General features: G+C 37.7%; 1 protein-coding gene across 1 annotated transcript in view; it reads left to right on the plus strand.

Moving 5' to 3' along the window:
* Positions 1-4,172: 4,172 nt before the first annotated feature.
* The window catches only part of smpd3 (sphingomyelin phosphodiesterase 3), a 57,660-nt gene continuing 46,041 nt past the window's right edge, over positions 4,173-15,791 (plus strand). Inside the window, exon 1 of the mRNA XM_065291611.2 lies at positions 4,173-4,312. The gene's annotated coding sequence lies outside the window, so the exon portion shown is untranslated. The remainder of the gene's footprint in view (positions 4,313-15,791) is intronic.

A 15,791-nucleotide genomic window follows, 5' to 3' on the forward strand; every position in this document is an offset into this window, starting at 1 on the left:
TGTTTTTTGAGAAAAACATTCCAGGATTTTTCTAATTTTAATGGACTTTAATGGACCCCAACACTTAACAACTTTAATGCAGTTTAAAATTGCACTTTCAAAGGACTCTAAACAATCCCAAACGAGGCATAAGGGTCTTATCTAGGACCCTTCACAGGGCGCATCACAGGACCGGAGATAGACGGGAAGTTGTGGTTTAAAAGTGCATATTTTCTATTTTTCTTGTTAAAAATGACAATCATTTCGCTAGATAAGACCCTTATGCCTCGTTTGGGATAATTTAGAGTCCTTTAAAACTGCATTAAAACTGTAAAGTGTTGGGGTCCATTAAAATGAGAAAAATCATGAAATGTTTTCACCAAAAAACATAATTTCTTCTTAACTGAACAAAGGAAGACATCAACATTTTGGATGACATGGTGGTGAGTAAATGATCTGGATTTTTTTTTAAGAAAATGGACTTAAGTAGTTTTTACAAACATACTTTACAAAAAACATTACTGGTGTGCATCTTGAGACAAAACAATTGCATGGAAATATTTTAAAATATGTCAGTGCAAGCTGTTTTCAGACATCTTAAACCTGCATTTTAGTTTGGGATAGGCTTGTCTGAGCTTTCTTTACATATTTGCATGCATAGTGAATAAGGGTGTCACCATGTTGATTTTAAATCGATTGAAATTAACTCACAACATCAAACTTCGAATAAAAAAATGGAATCATCGATGCTGCCACGCCCCCATGTCACGTCCGGTCGGCTTGCCAAGCGGGGAAAAAAACACGTGTTGAGTGCTGCGAGTCAACCTCCTTTAACTTAGCTAGCTAGCTACAGCCAGTCAAAAGATAGCATGGGAGATGCAAGAGACACCACGCGAGCTGCTCTTTACATGGGAAACAAAAAACACCAGAATGGTGTCTGTGCTAGGACCGGTAATTTCTCTGAACTGAGATCTGTTTAAGTTTCACAACAGCTTATTTCAGTTATTTAAGAGTTATGAAAACAGCATTTAAACCTGACTTATTGGGATATATTCTCACAATCTCGTCTGACGGTAATAAAAGCAATTTTTAAGGTGCAAAGTTGACAGGAATGTTCATCTAACCGGAAGTTTCGTTTTATCAGGTATGTGCGTGTACCATATTTTTCCACTGGCAGCACGACTAACATGGCAGGGCATCTCCGGGTTCAAGGTCAAATATTATATTTCATAAAAATCTAGTCTAATAATGACATAGCATTTTTTGTGCTTCAAAAAAAGTACAAATCGAGAATCGAATCGTAACCTTAGAATCGCAAATGTAATTGAATTGATGATTTGGAGAATCGTGACACCCCTAATAGTGTATATATTTTTAGTACTAAGCAAAATGAAAGTAAATTTTATGATAATAACCTATTGGTAGTGTCCTCTTCTGAGGTCTCCTCTGAGCTTTCCTCTGAGATTTCCCCTTGGCTTTCTTCCGAATCACTGTATAGCTTGGAGAGCACGTTGTGTGTTGAATCTCTCTCTGCTGTTGTACAGGGTACTGAAACCAAACATTTTCCCTTGATCCTGGGTCTTTTTCCTCTATACTCCTCCAAAACATCTGAGAGAGACATTGTATGGTTGAAAAAAGAAGATAAGGCATAACAAAACCTTAGACCAATACTCAGTAATCCAGAATAATGTTGCATGTTTCTTCTGTATATCATAATTTACTGTATGTCTGTTGGCTGAAAAAGGTGCGTGATGTACCTGCATGGTCCCGTGCCAAAATAAGGGTCTGTACCCCAGGGCAATGTACTGTTTCGTGAATGTCTCTGGGGCCAACATCAGGCAAGTATGTGTCCAGGAGAGCCACCACTGCCCTCAGAACATCCTCGTTTTTTATCTTCAAGACCAAGAGAAACGTATCTTTGAGCACACACATTTAAAAATGCTTAAAAGTATAAACAAACTTACCTACACATAGACTCTCACAAATAACTAAAACACATAGACTCCACCCACACTCTATTATGAATATAAAGCTCTGGCTGTACAGTAGTAAAAAATCCATTCAGTTAAGACAAGGAGCTGGGTGGAAAGTTGAAGCATGAGGTACATTTACGATCACGCAGGCCCTATAATTTTATATTTTCTGGAATAAGAGGGGGAGGGCAATAAAAAGCAAGAAAATATTTTAAAAGCATGGAGTTAATATGTTAAAAGGAAGTGCAAAACGACTTTCAATAATCAATAAACACCAGTGAGGGGAAAGAAAGCGAGATAATAAAATTGAGTGAGAGGGAAGAGATTAAAATGAATTAGTGTTGGTGGGTGTAAGTGCACAGGTTTGTACAGGGCAATTTTGCACAATTTGTGAGCGTGATACACTTTAGTTTGATCACTTTAGCTGTTCAGTCATAGCACGATTTAATGTTTTTAAGCAAGGAAAACAGATATTTGTCTTTTCCAATGCAAAATAGCACTGTCTGAAACCCCCACCAACCCAAAGAAATGAGAGTAAGGCAACAGACGGCAAATGCCTGCTGATGTTTACATTATCCAGTGGGAGGTTTGTTTTCATTAGTATATTTCCCATCTCAACCCACATTATGTTTGTGCTAGTCCCCAAAAGAGTAATTATTTACAGTTGGGTACTTGCCATAGCATACCAAGTGCAAAAAAGGATCACTTACTCATTCTTAAAGGGGACTATTTTAAGATTTAAAGACATCTTTGATGTCTCCAGAGTATGTATGTGAAGTTTTAGCTCAAAATACCATATAGATCATTTATTATAGCATGTTAAAATTGCCATTTTGTGGATGTGAGCAAAAATGTGCCTTTTTTGGGGCGTGTCCTTTTAAATGCAAATGAGCTGATCTCTGCACTAAACAGCAGTGCTGGGGTTGGATAGTGCAGATCAAGGAGCGGTATTTTCCCCTTTTGACATCACAAAGAGAGCCAAATTTCAATGTCCTACTTATTAATATTTATACATTTTCACTGTTTTTCTTTTACAGTAACGCAGTAGCCTGTGGGATAAGCTTGGCACAAACGCAAAATAAATTTGGGATTATGTTGTGAAATATCTAAATTAATATTACGTTGTTTTATATACATTTTAGTCCCCAGTCAAATCCTGTGAGTTAGAATAAATCACATGTTGTCTATTCATATACAATAACAATGTGTAAAAAAGTGCACAAAAAAGAAGGGTAAATTGACCGAGGGTAGGATTTCAGGAGCATCTGTGGTTCGGAAGAGCTGCCGGAAGTTGATTTTGATGGGCTGAGCGCTCAAGTCTTCCCCAAAGAGCACACTATGAAGACGGACCACACACCCCTGCATCGCTCACTAAAAGAAAGATAAAAGTAAAAACCATGTTTAATATGAATAATTTCATTGTGACAACTTTGCCGTATGGAAAATCACTCAGACGAATCCTTAGCAGATTAAACAAAACACAAAGGTAAATACGTCTCCATTTATCTTTCTTTTTGTATGTATGTTTGTTTTGTTATATGTCAAATACTTTCAACCTTAATATTCTTCAGCTAAATACCTCAAAAGGGTGCTTGAAAACCGTTGACAGACACCTTCGTGAACTTGCCAGTATTTGTATTACTGACGTAGACGGCGAGTGTAACTATGGTAACGGTAGAACCGCAGTGCCTTGTGGGATTTGAAGTCCCCATAGCGAACATGCGACGATTGCTGTGTTATACAAATTAATACGTATTTAGGGAAAACCAATGGGGGTCCATAATAGTACCCCAGCGGTCTGCAGGCTTGTACCAAACTTACATTTAAATCCATAACATTTCTAACCATACAACAATACAAATTCCAGTGGTTTCCATTACAAATACCAAAAATTTAGTTCTTAAAAAATAATTGTATGTGTTCGTTTATGTGGTTATCTTTAAAGTTTATAAAGGTTGCATTATGCGATAACGAACCATGTACATTTTTTTTATTGGAAAGCAATAGGATCATCCAAAACTAGTCCGATCCTGCATCCAGTTTTTAGCATTGACTAGGGTAGGCTGCCACACACACTATTGACGCCTCTAGCATTCATAAGCTTTAAATGTTGTAGCGTAGCTGGTTGGGTGGGGTCTTATCTAGTTCAGTGGATTGAACGCTGTGGTTATCTGAAAGGCGTGGCGTTGCTCGTGTTCGCGGGAGTGACGTCAGTGGAGCTGTTCAAAGCGCGCTGGTGCTGGAAAGAAACTCGGCGTCATCAGCAGCGAGCGGCGAGGCGGACCGCGAACTCGGGCATCTCTCAAGGAAATAGCGAGAAACGAGTCATTCACCTGTTAGAACAACCGGTCTTCTGCATTGTGAGTATTACAAATATCCAATACGATCGGTTAAAACGGAAAAGTTGGGCTGAATGGAAAGCTTGGGGAGGAAGGGACCGCCCGAGTGTATCCACGCTTCTTTGTGAGACTTGCATGATATCACATTGGCTGTAATGGGTTTTTGCTGTATGTAACTGCTTATTTAACCTAATGTTTCGCAAAAATGCACCGCCTCTACCGATGCACTCGTGGCACAATAGAAAGGGAATGATTTGAATTGTATTTGCATGCGTTAGATCAGATTTTCAAGCCAGGTGTGCTTCTGTTCATTTGAGCGCGTTTGTGTGTGTGTGTATGTGCGCGCTCGTGAGGAAGAAAAAGGAGACTGATCGCTCTCCCTTACAACAACACTTGCGTGGTTGATCACTTCTGTAGTTTCCACCACAATCATCGATTGGAGGCAATTGTATGCATTAATAAGCCAGGTATGCTGTGCGGCATCTATTTTGACATGGGCTAAATATCTGTGTTTTTCATTTATTAGTGAAATGCATGTGTCATATTTATTTGTATTCATTTGCATATTTATCTCGCAAACAGCCTACTGTTGCGAATTCAGGTGTAGTGTAATCATTTGATTTAGCATGTAGTTTAAGCCATTTTGAGTTTATTCTTCAGTACCTTTTCTGTCCCATGACGCTCACACATTAACTAGTCTCAAAAGCCACACTAGTTGTGGTTTACTTAGTCTTTCCCTGTGAGACAGATATGTCTACCACAGTAAACGTAATAACACCACATGCTAACGGTGCAAATAAATATATCATTTTTGCTTTTCAATAATAAATAGTCTACGTGACTGAAAGGGGCGGTGTCAAACGCGTCAGCGGCGGATATGTTACCAAAAAACGCGGTGTCCCACTTTCCAACCTGTGTTTACAAATTAAATCAGATGTTAACCACATCCGCCAAATGGTGTTGCTGTGTTACCTAAGGAGCAAGGTGGCCCAATTTCTTCTTCAAAGTTTCATTATTATGTATAGATGGCTCTGGCTTAGCCAATAAACCTTCCATGTTGCTTTAAGATATACTACATTTCCTCAAGTCTTTAGAGAGCCGCTTGAGATACAGTACAGTAGGCAGTGGTCCAAGTCACGACAGTGGGCGAGGTAAAGTGTGGTCATGGTATTGAAATTAGCAATGATGCAGTAATATTCCAACACAGTGGGTCGTTTTCTCACAGAATTTGCTGAAGTTATTAAGGCAAATTATTTTAATGTAAGACAATGGCAAAGAAGTCTCCAGTCAGCATGCAATGAGAAATGTTCAGCAACCCCTAAGTAATTATACTGAAGCCATTAGAGGAACAGCTTCTAATATGCCTCTTAAGAGCTGAAAAGCATGATGCATTTAATCCTCCTTCGATAGAGGCCACACCATAAATCTCTATTCTTTCTAAAAGAACGAGACTGCAGTACATGAATCTTACAGTGTCCATTAAATCAGAATGTGGTATTGGTCTTCTGTCTAGAGAAGAAACTTTTAGGCCATCTAATCTACTTGCTTGATTACAAATATCTTCCCTTGTGTTCAACAGAATAAATAAATATATACAGGTTTATATACAGGTTTGTAACAACTTTAGGGTGTGTAAATGAGGACATAATTTAAAATTTTAGGGTGAACTATACCTTTAATTGAGCGTCGTGTTCGCTTACTTGCACTTGTGTGTTGTGACTGTGGTCTTTCCACGGCCATTAACACATAATCAAATACACATCCATACTCAGTGCGTCCTACCTCAAGGCATTTCGTGGTATAGTCATAAAATATTTGATTTATTTGTTCGTGCTCATTGACACGATTTTTCCTTTTTTTTTTCTTCGTGTCATTGAGCACGAATGTCTTTTCTGTGTCACTCAGCACAAATTTTTATAAATCGTTTTTTGTGTCCCTAGCACTTCTTTCTTCTTCGTGTCATTTTATGTATTGTTTTTCCTTGTTTTCTTTTTTAAAATAATTGTCGCTTGGGGTTGGAGTTAGAATTTTATGTATTGGTTTCTACATATTTTTCTTAGGGTTTTGGTTTCACTCAAACGAGGTTATGTAAAGGTTATTCAGGGGCTGTTTACTCAGTTTTTAGTTTTAACTAAAAACTGAAAGCCTTGTATTCGTTGTGGCCATTCATTTACACCGCAATGGTATTTTGGGGGCATGAAAATGCAGTTTTCAAAGGTGATACTGTTTTAGTGTCTGTGTAAACACAAATATGCTAATTCAGTGACATCATGTGCATGCATATTATCGTGTGACATCACCAACTACTCTCCTGGCATGCATAGTACAGCATTTTTAATTGTTTTAGCGGATTGTTTTGCGAACGATGTCGTATGTAAGCGGAAAACTATTCAGGATAAACCTTTCCACTTTGGTACATTGCTGTTGTGCAAACCCTCAGACAACTTTAAAATCATGCCTTTTTTCAATCTACAAATATATCCATCCACTACATTTCCATACGCAAACATTGCTTTAGCCCCTTGCAGTGGGATAAAAACATAGAGCAGAATAGATTCACTGTGCCCGATATGTCTGAAATCTAAGCGACAATGGTAAAAAAAAATGAGAAAAAATATATAAAATGACACAAAAAAAATCGTCCTACGGACACGCATAACTATTTATAGAAATCCGTACTGAGTGACACGAACAAGACATTCGTGCTCAATGACACGGAAAAGCAGAAAATTGTGTCCATGAACACGAATAAATAAATCAAATATTTCATGACTATTTGAGATTGGGTTGGTTTCATCATATTATTTTCTTCAATCTCAGGAAATACTACAACAGCAGTCAACAGCAACCCCATGCAGCAGCAAAGTGGGTTACGATAGTGATGTGGCAGTCCATATTTAGATCTCTGGTTTCGGTACAGGTCAACAGATTTGCACTACGGGTGTTTAAGGCCAGATATAGGGCAAGTAAAGCACAAGGTATCTGATTGTGTGTGAGTGTGCTTGTGTATGAAAGCATGTGTTTTGGGCACAGCGTGTTCACGTTCATTCAAACGCTGTGCTGAATTTCAAGAATGCTGTGGAGTATTGAATGACATGCCGGGCACAGTGAATCTATTCTGCTCTATGTTTCATCCCACTGCAAGGGGCAAAAGCAATGTTTGCTCATGGAAATGTAGTGGACGGATATATTTACAAATAAATAAAGGCAGATTGAGGCGCATGGTTTTAAAGTTGTCTGAGGGTTTGCACAACAGCAATGTACCAAAAGTGGAAAAGTTTATCCTGAAAAGTTTTTCACTTACAGACGACTTTGTTGTCAAAACAATCACATGGATCCACAAAAACGACAAAAAATGCTGTACTATGCATTACAGGATAGTAGTTGGTGATGTCACACGATAATATGCATGCACATGATGTCACCGAATTTGCATTTTTGTAGTTTACACAGAGACTGGGGCTGTCCACAGGGAGACGCGTATCACTGTATACGTATAAATTTGTTATCGTATTGGCGTTTCATCCACACGGATCCAGCGTTTTGGGAGACTGAATCCGCTATTTTTTGAAACCGGGTCCTAAAGTGGATAAATCTGAAACCGACACCCTTGCGGTTTCGTCTGTACAGCCAATCCATATATTTTGTAAAGCGAAAACGTCATCACATCACGTGTCGGAAGCGTCACACGTAACAGCAACAACACTAATGGCGTTTAATAATTGTGTTTGTGCTACAGAAGCTACTAAAGCCTAATAGCTTTATTACAGCAAAATCTATTGCTTCTAAGCAATTGTGGTGACCAACAAGCGATAATGGACAACACCATACAGTACGTTGGTTATGCGCATCCTCAAAGTCTTCTTCTCCGTGTATAGTGTATATCTGTGGCAGAATTAAAGCACACCATAATAGTCGGGCATATATATAACACCGCTTTCAGTCGGTATCAGTGGTTTCGTGTTTACGGATAATTTTTTTAGAGCAAGGAAAAAAAATGATTGGATAGGGAATGCACCGGCTTCGTGTGGACATAGCCTATAACTTCCAAGCCCCTAAGGTGACATTGAAGTAAAAAAAATCAAAAGTTACGTTTCATGTGCTTACGTGAAACTTTTGCGTGAAACTTTCACGTGCTCAAGTGAAACTTTTGCATGCTCACGTAAAACTTTTGCGTGCTCACGTGAAACTATTGCATACTCACGTGAAACTTTCGCATTCTCACACGACACCTTCATATGCAGAATTTTAAAAAAAAGTTTCGTTTTGCGTGCTCACGTGAAACTTTCGCGTGCTCACGTGAAACTTTCGCGTGCTCACGTGAAACTTTCGCGTGCTCACGTGAAACTTTCGCATGCTCACACAAAACTTTCGCATGCTCACACCTTCATGTGCAGAATGTTTTTAAAAAAGTTTAGTTTTGCGTGCGTACATGAAACTAAACTTTATTTAATTTTTGCTCCATGTCCCCTAAAGGGGCTCCGTATATAACAGTATCACTTTTGAAAACTGCATTTTCATGTCCCCAAAATACCATTGCCATGTAAATGAATGGCCACAACTAATAAAGGTTTTCAGTTTTTAGTTTAAACTGTGTTGTGTAAACGGCCCCTGAATAACCTTTACATTACCTCGTTTGAGTGAAACTTCTGGTTCTGTTGCATTATAGAAAACCAAATATCCCACAATGCTAGCATTGTTCCCACACATGGGCTCACATAAAAGTAAAACCTGATATCTGATACTGAACATGAACTGAATGGGGCCCTACAAGGAAAACAACTTAAATTTAATACGATTATGTTCTAGTTATTTGAGAATTTCTGGGTTGTTTAAATATGGACAAACCCAATTTTTTGGTTAAATTAACATATATAAAAATGTTCATATTTCAAACCCAACACACAGGCTAATTTGGGTTTGCCTATACTTTTTCCACCATGGGTTTACACAACCCAGCATTTTTTTGAAGTGTAAATAAAGGGACCTAAAAATAAGCCAAAAAATATCTAAATAACCTAGTTTAAGGTTTTTAAGCATAAGAGTCAGAAAATATCATCAGGTCAGTATAAAAGCCAATGAAAAGTCACCACCATGTCATAACACAATGTGTGTGTGATTGTGTGTTTGTCTGTCCTGGTTGATGTTGGCACTGCTCTTCGAACAGACTGTGTGAACATGTAGAGATTAGATGTCCTCTGCTGGTACACAGAGAAATATGAATACAACGAGAGAGAAGGATTTGCTTTTTGTTCAGTTAATCTGCCATAGCAGTACGATGTGCTTGTGTGTAGTATGTGTGTCATTGTAGGTCATTATAAAACACTGGGTCTTTGCTCAGCTTTGGTTTTAACATTACCTAGCCAAGCATCCATTAATGGATTAAATGTGCATTTTGACAAGTGATATGTTATTTTAATATAAGGTCACTTTATTTGTATGGTAATGATGATGATCATAACAAATTGTACGAACCATTCACATAATATAGCTTGGTTTAGCATGGTTTATAAAATGTTCTAGGTGGTTGCTAAAGCGGGGTCTTCTGGGTGGTTGCTTACCGGCCCAAGTCAAATAATTACAGCCCTATTGATTTAACCATCCAGACTTCATACGTCTAACAATATCTCCTGCATACAGAGCTTCTGTAGTGAGTAGCTGTAGTTTGTGATTAAGACCCATGGTTTGTGTTCCCGAACTGTACCTCCAACGCTATTTAAGGACTGTGGTTCTGGGAGAACCTCCAGTTTAGCAGAAAGACGCCGGTTGTGGGTGTGCACTCAAGGCCATAGCCGTTGTTAGATTACAGAGGGCGCTTTGGTTCTGAACCACCCTAATGCACCCTGCTCTTTCAGTCAGGGGCCACACGGACGGGGTCTGTCATTACCTGCAGGACACGAACTGACCTCAAACAGATTAAAAAAATCTTTTCTGCTGTAGAGATGCGTTGCGCATGTGGGTGTCTGGAAATGTGAAGTGGCCCGGACTTGAAAATTTATTATTTCTGATCAGATGACATTAAATCTTTTCTCAAAACTAACAGTGCTCGAGACTGTGACTACGACTACAAAAATGTGTTTGTATGCACATGAATTAAAAGGAACTTTCCTGCTGTTATTAATAATTAAAGTAGCAGTTCTACCCATCGGAGACATATGGATGTTAATGTGGGTCTCTGTGGTGCCGGACAGCTGGTGATGGTGTTGTAGGTGCTGGTGTGCTGTCAACGATTTTGTTCTGATCAGCGGGCGAACGTGGACCGTCTCCTTCATGCTCGCTTTCTGCCACACGGTCACATGGCCTACCATTCAACCCTGTTTCCTTTGCCTGACTGGTGCAGTTCGAGTTTTGGGTGGTTTCCATGGCAACTCTTGTCTTGTATGACCTTGTATCCCCCCATTCTGTACAGAGCCAAATTGCGATGTCTTTCTGTTTATCTGTGATGTGATGAGAGCTGAAAGATCATGTGATACTGTATCGCAGATACCACATCAGTACTGACTGTCTCAGACTCTTTTTACATTGTAACTTTAGTTTAGCATGTTTAAGGGTCAGTGATAAGTTTGGCAAAATGAGAAATTCAAAAATCTTTGAAAAAAACTTGTTTGAAAAGAACCCATCGGGTTTGTTTCAATGCACATAGTGTATTTATATGCAATAAGAAAATACATTTGCACCTTTTTTATCAAAGTTAAGACTGAATGGACCTGAAAATGTCAAATGGTGTAACCACAAATTGCGCCAAAGAATGAGAAATATTAAATATTTTATCCACTTTGATGGCATGTAAGCGTAAGCATAAATTTTTTTAAAATATCATTTATTTCTATATCATTTAGAAATAAAATATAGTTATTTCTAAATGTAAATTTTAATGCGTTTTTGTAATATTTGTCCTGACATATGCTGAAAACAGCTCTGTTTTTAAATAATATTTGAAAAATGAATGTAAAAATCATATTACACTAAACCAGATATTTTATTCCACATTTTTATTAATATATTTCTATTTTAATAAAAAAAATACTAGTTACACCAAATGACACAGACCGGTTACACCACATTGACAATTTTGCAATTATCCCTCAAATACTATTTCAAAATTAAATTAAACCTAAACTTTTAGACTTGGTCTTCAAAAAACAGAATGAATGCAAGAAATCTGCAAATTTACACAAAATAAATAACGTCACATCATTGACTCTTAAATTGCTTTCGGTATTATATTATAAAATGTACCACTATCTGAATTTATTAAATGATTTAAAAGACAAAAACTACTTTGTAGAGATGAATAATCAAAATTGGATGATAAAAGCAATTATTCACACTATCGGCCGATAGTATAAAAACACCCGATACTCATGGCCGATATATCCTGTCCATCAAAAGAGAACAAGAAAATGCAATGAATTTGCTCTCTGTATAGAAGCTCTCTGAATACGAAATGAAAAGAAACATCACTTTAATGTTCAATATTAATGGTCATTATATATAACATTCAGAATTTAGTTAATGCAAATTAATATAACCACCAAACTATTGCCATTGGCGGATATCAGTCTGAATAATCGTCGGTATTGGTGGGAAAATGTAATATTTATGTATCTCTACTACTTTATATCGATTATTTATATTAGTCATCATAATGACTATTGGCTGTATTACAATGTCAATGTTTGCGACTTATGTTGTGGCACAAGTACTGAAGCAATAAAGACTGGTAAGCAAATGAATCATTTGCATGACAGCACAAAAACATTTGGATCAAATGTTTCACTGTGGTTTTTTTGTGGTTTGCCTTTACTTCCTGTGAATGTTTCACTGATACTGAACACTTACGTAATGTCTTCGACCCAACAGATCTACTATCAAAGCATTTGTATCGCACAAATAAAGTATCAGTAGTTGTTGCCAGTCAAGTCAATGCAAAACATAAATCTATGTTTGGCCCTAGTACAAGTATGGATTTGTGATGTGTCTGTGTATTTTGCATGTCGCATGTGCTGTATTGTTCTTGTGTTCATTCTTTATCGTGTGCGTAAGAAGGCAGGATTTATTGATTTTCGAGTCTTTCACTCAGCACAGAAGTCTAAAAGCAATTTGTATTTGTGCGGGTCACTTAAAGTCACACATTCAGAAAGAGAGCGAGAGAGAGACAGAGAGAGATGAAACAGGTGAAGGAAGACAACTAGATTAAAAGGCAACTGAGAAAATGGTGAGTGTGTGGCACAGTATTGATCTGTCACGATCTAGATTTGAGTGTATATTTAGAGCAAACACCCTGTAGACATGGGGGGGCCCATATGGGCCAATGACCCAGAGCATGATGGGTAATACTCAATCGCCATCATAATACTCTGCTGTCATTTCACAAGCAAAATTATCTGTGCATAGCAGCCTTCATTCATTCATTCATAAACAAACACGCTTAATCACAGTTATTTCCATCTATGATTTGAGATGACATCGTGGGAAGTCACATACTGATACAGAGTACTGTAAAGACTTAATCGCTTTGGATAAAAATGCATAAATGTAAGATGTAATGTAAACTAATTTTGCACTTTTTTATATGCATGATAAGCTAGTGAGGTTTCAGTTTTGTTTTAAGTCTGGACCCTCTCTTAACATGGTTTGCATGCATTGAAATAAAAGCTAAGGTGCATTAAGCAACATTTCCACAGCAACACCCTTTGGCACCAGACACTGACCTTGTTTCCTGTTGACATTTAACAGAGCCATGGTTAAAATGGTTAAATGCATGTGAGTCATGTGACAGAAGTTTATAAAAGCATGCAAATAAAGTGCCTTTAGTTAAAGAGCACCTATTTCATTGCTTAAAAACAATATTATTTTGTGTATTTGGTATATGTTTGCGTGGTTTATGGTTCAAAAACACATTATTTTGCACATACCGTACATTTTTGTATCTTCAGATTTCACTCTCTTCCTGAAAGGCATGGATTTGAAAAGCTCTGTGTCCCTGATTGGCCAGCTAATCTGTACGTTGTGATTGGCCTGAAAACCTCTGACGTCAGCTGTAAACGTGATGCTCCTTACCATTTTGTAAAGATTCGATTGCTAACAGGAGTTAACTTACAGTTTGAAGCGGGAAGAATTATGATAATGTCAGTCTACTACAGTGTTTCTCAAACTTTTTCAGCCCAAGGACCACTTTATCTTCCAATTTTTTTCCGAGGACCACCTAACAGAATCCCATTCTAACACGCCCCCAAAAAACAACTAAATAGGAAGGATAAGCTAAATTTAAGTTTAATATGCACTAATAACTAATTTTTTAAACACAAATGCAATGCTATGTTCAGAAATTTTTATATGAATTTTATTTCATTTGAAAAAGTAAATGTGAAATGAGTTGCAGCTTAATATGAAAAATCTACTTAAATAAGTGACGATTGTATAAACACTTGCCTAGTTTAGGTCATCTTTTGGCGGACCACTGGGTGGGTTTAACGGACCACTAGTGGTCCGCGGACCACACTTTAAGAATTACTGGTCTACTACATCACCAATCCCAGGAAGTAAACTGTTGCCTACAATCCGTGTGTTTGTTGTAGTCCGAGAAAACAGATTTGCGTTGGAGATGATAACTCGCGTCATTGTTTACTTTGGGGTTGGTATCTTTTGCATTAACGTGTACTAATACACACTTACACACCAAATACAAGTTAAAAGACTATAAGTGTTATTAAATATTTATTAATAATGCCAGTTTTTAAGTGGACATACAACTGAGCAAATAAATAGTCCAAGTATATTTGAAGAGTTTGGTTCTAAAAAGCAATAAATCCATTTTGACTAATTTCGGTAAAAACGTGTTTTCTACACCATAATGAAAGTGACGAGATGAAAACCACTATTTTCTTTTATAAACTTTAACATAGCATTAGGTTATGATAACATTAAAATTTTAAATCCATAAGTTGAATTTCGAAGATTTTTTATAGAATTTTTTTTTCCGCAAAATGCAATAAATCCATGACAAGAGCACCACACAATTCACTTTTTGTGACCTTTAATATCTTCTTTGTTTTTCACATAAAGCTGTCTAATATACTAAAAAAGACTTTGAATATAGTGTATAAAAAATGTTTTTGGCGCTTTTTATAATAGTTTTTTCTATAGTATGACAGTAACAACCACGAGAAACACACAGTATTGGATTTGGATCGGTTGATCAGCCCACCCCTAGGCTATAAAGTATAGTGTATACAGTAAACAGCTGTACAGTATATTCATTTTTGCATTTGGAAGACACTTTTATCCGAAGCAGGTTACAGTGCATTACAAGACACACATTTCATCAGTACATGTGTTCCTTGAGATCGAACCCACAAGCTTTTTGCGTTGCTGATGCAATGCTGTACCAACTGAGCTATAGAAACACTAGAAACAGGATTTTTCTCTACCTTAAGTAGCAAGAAATGCACAGTGAAAAACATCTAGCATGGCCATTTTTAATAACACATTGCCTCTCATCGGCCATCCCACACACTTCAGCACACAAACAATCTTCTGTATGTCTTGCCCCTGAATGCCACTCAATCTTGCAAACGCCCGCACAGTGAATGCACTCGTCACCTTGTGTAACCAGGTGTCAGGGAGTCTGGCTAAGTAACAGTCGCTCTACAGTGAATGAAAGCGCTGCTGTTCTTTGTAATGGTAATAATAGTGATGATAAGTGTGGGAATAACATGATATCATTTTAAAGTCTTCATGAAACGGAAGCTAAATCTGATTTAACTTCAGTATTGCTATGTATTTCCAACTCAGACTGATAAACTTGAATGAAATGGAACTTGCAGCAGATGAAAGGTTTTACATCATCAGAGAAAGAAGGGGAGGGAAGTATATTTTCAGATTTTGGTGACTTCTTAATATGCTTTCTTGTTTTCTCGCTCCTACGTCCTACATCCTATGACCCGGCAAACGATTGTGGTCCACAATCTTGTAGGACATCTAAATTATTTAATTACACCGCGGTGAGGCGAGGAACGAGGTGTGAGGAGGCTTCTTGAGGAGTCATGAGCATGTTTTACTTGATGCACTTATAAATCTCCTCCCCCTTCACATAATAATAATAATAATAATAATAATTCTTTACATTTATATAGCGTTTTTCTCAGTACTCAAAGCGCTTTACATATGAACAGGGGAATCTCCTCAACCACCACCAATGTGCAGCATCCACCTGGATGATGCGACGGCAGCCATATTGCACCAGAACGCCCACCACACACCAACTTATTATTAGTGGAGAGGAGATAGAGTGATATAGCCAATTAGTATGAGGGATGATTAGTAGGCCAATGGGCAAGTTTGGCCAGGATGCCGGGGCACACCCCTACTCTTTTTCAAAGGACATCCTGGGATTTTTAATGACCACAGAGAGTCAGGACCTCGGTTTAACGTCTCATCCGAAGGACGGTGCTTTTTTTTTCACCCCATCACTATACTGGGGTGTTAGGATCCACAC

This window comes from Paramisgurnus dabryanus, chromosome 23, assembly GCF_030506205.2.
Source record: "Paramisgurnus dabryanus chromosome 23, PD_genome_1.1, whole genome shotgun sequence".
NCBI classification, from domain to species: Eukaryota; Metazoa; Chordata; class Actinopteri; order Cypriniformes; family Cobitidae; genus Paramisgurnus; species Paramisgurnus dabryanus.